At 41.5% G+C, this 2,836-nt stretch overlaps 1 pseudogene; it reads left to right on the plus strand.

Moving 5' to 3' along the window:
• The first annotated feature begins 1,621 nt into the window (after window positions 1–1,621).
• On the plus strand, window positions 1,622–2,526 carry LOC113927863 (annotated as a pseudogene).
• The last annotated feature ends 310 nt before the right edge of the window (window positions 2,527–2,836 follow it).

A 2,836-nucleotide genomic window follows, 5' to 3' on the forward strand; every position in this document is an offset into this window, starting at 1 on the left:
CTAGGTATTATATGCAACTGATGAATTATTGAACACTACATCTGAAACTAATGATGTACTATATGTCAGCTTATTGAATTTAAATTAAAAGAAGAAAAAAACTACATGGCAAAATTGTGACTGTTTTACTTTTATCTATGCATTACAAGATATGCTAAATGAAATGGAATGTGAGCATTAGATGAAGAGTTGATCATAAAAATGAGTGGTCCAGGAGAGATGATGGACTCTGAAAAACAAACTGAGGTTTCTGGAGGGGAGGAGGGGGGGGGATGGGTTAGCCTGGTGATGGGTATTGAGGAGGGCACATTCTGCATGGAGCACTGGGTGTTATGAGCAAACAATGAATCATGGAACACTACACCAAAACAAATTATGTAATATATGGTGATTAACATAACAATAAAAATTAAAAAAAAAAAAGAATGAGTGGTTTGAAATTTATCTCAATTTACCTGAGATAAAATCACAGCATTATGGGTAAAATAAAGAACATCACTAACCACCAGAAAATTGTCTTTTCCCTGAGTCCCTATCAATCTACAGTATCATGCAACCACTGAACCTATCAGGAAGAAGGCATCCTTATCAATAATTCTATCTAAATAGATGGAAAATGCTATACAGCACATTTGCAGGGGTAGTCTCAGTGCATTGCTTTGCTGATTATCTCTGCATGGTAGGGGGAACAGAAAAAATAAATTGCTATCTGAATCTATATATTTATATGAGAAACTATGTTTTCAATATATTGTGACACCAACACCAAGAAGCAAATAGAGCTTGTGCAATGTTGAACCTGAAAAGTGTGCCAGCTCTCTTTAATTGGGCTTCAATTTCTGAAGACAGTAGACCCAATGAAGAAAGATTCTTACTCATTAGCCAACTAGTATAGGAGAAAATATTTTCTTGATTGTAATTATTCTAAAACACTGCTTTTTATTAAAACAGCCACCCCCCCCCACACACACACAAGGGAATAATGAAACTTTTATGTGAATTCAAAGAAATTTCTTGGGGTATATATTAGGGTTCTCTAGGGAAACAATCAATAGGAAATTTATATGTGATAGAGAGAGAGGGATTTATTATAAGGAATTGGGTGATGCAGTTATGGAGGTGGGCAAATCCCAAGATCAACAGGGTGAGTCAGCAATCTAGAGACCCAGGAGAGATTGAAGGGAAGTAATTTAGTAGATGATTTTAGAGCTAAAACAAGAAATCTAGATTCTAGATTTAAAAAACAAACAAAACTTTGAATCTATATGTGGATTAGTAATTGAAGATACAGAAAAGAGTAAGATTATATAGAGAGGCAGAGAAGCTACATGGTGGAGCTTCCTGGCACTCCAACATCCAGAACTGGGTTGGACAGAGGAGGAGCCAGTAAAACTTTCTGAGGAGGGCTGTGAAGGAGGGAAACCAAGAATGTCAGGCACCTACAGAGGCAGGCATTTTCAGTGGTCAGCCTTTTCTGGGGCTTCCAGGAAGTGACGGATGATAAGGACAAAAACAATTGCTGGCTTTAGCAACATATAAGTAGTCTGTAACCTTGCTGAGAGCTCCTTCAGGAGAGCAAAGAGAACAAAAGCTTTATTGGAGCTCTGCCACTCTCACTTGGATGTCTCTGTGCCAGAGATTATACGAGCGATCCCACTGCCCATACCCACCTAACTCTTGCTTGCCTCTCCTGCCTGAGCCAGTCAGCGCTGCCACTCTCTGCAGCCAAGTCCACCAGATCAGGTTCCTTGTCTGCCTACTTCAGGAGATCAGAGACCCCAGCACTGCAAGCAGATTCAGCTCTAGCCAGAGCTCAGTAGCCAAATTTCACTGTGTGGAAGCTGCAGTACACCACACCTTCTTTGGCCATGTGCCATCAACACTGCAAAATACCCACACTAATGAGAAAATGGAGCTGTGGGAGCTGAATGACCATATCACCTAAACCACAGTTCCAAGGAGCACTCCCTAGAGCAACAGAACAAGATCCTGCTGTCCAAGCGAAAGAATCAGGTAAGTCGTGCCTGGGGACCTCTGCAAGAAGGAGATGCAGGAGCTGTGCCATTAAGTGGACCCATCTACCAAGGAAAAGGTCCACATGGAGGTACAATGCCACAACGTGGCCAAGGACACCATGCAACTCTAGGAGAAGCTACAGGAGGAAATGCTTCAGAGAGAAGAAGCTCAGAGCACCTTTTAGACAGGACGTTGACAATGTGTCTTTGGCAATCCTTGACCTTGAACATAAAGTGGACTTCTGCTAAAAGAGATCAAATTTGAAAGAACAGCACAATGATGAAATCCATGAGCTACAGGTCCAGATTCAGAAGCAGCATGGGCAAAGTGGTGTGGATGTTTCCAAACGTGACCTCACAGTTGCTGTCCCTGATATGTGGCAGCAGAATGAAATGTGGTTGCCAACTACACTAGAGCAATGATGCCCTGCACCAGGTCAATCAGTAGTCAAAAGAGTACTGGAGACAGGTTCAGTCCCACACTTGCAAAGTGGCTGGCTTAAAAGTCTAGGGAGGTTCAGATGCATGAAATAGAAAACACTGTCAGCCTCCTGAAGAGTGAGATTCAGAACAGGAAGGAAGAAATGGACAGCTGCCTTCTTGTAGAATATTAACATAGCCTTGATTTTCAGATTCCCACCTAACAAGAAGCTGCTGGAAGACAAGAAAACCAGGGTGTCTCTGCCTTTTCCAAACTTTTCTTCTCTGAACCTGAAGAAAACCATTCTGGATTTACTCCTTTTGGTTGACAGCCACTCAAAATGGACACTTCTGATTAAGAAGGTTAAAACTGAGACAGGTTTTCAATGAAACTTTGCAGC

Source organism: Zalophus californianus, chromosome 7 (genome assembly GCF_009762305.2).
Source record: "Zalophus californianus isolate mZalCal1 chromosome 7, mZalCal1.pri.v2, whole genome shotgun sequence".
NCBI classification, from domain to species: Eukaryota; Metazoa; Chordata; class Mammalia; order Carnivora; family Otariidae; genus Zalophus; species Zalophus californianus.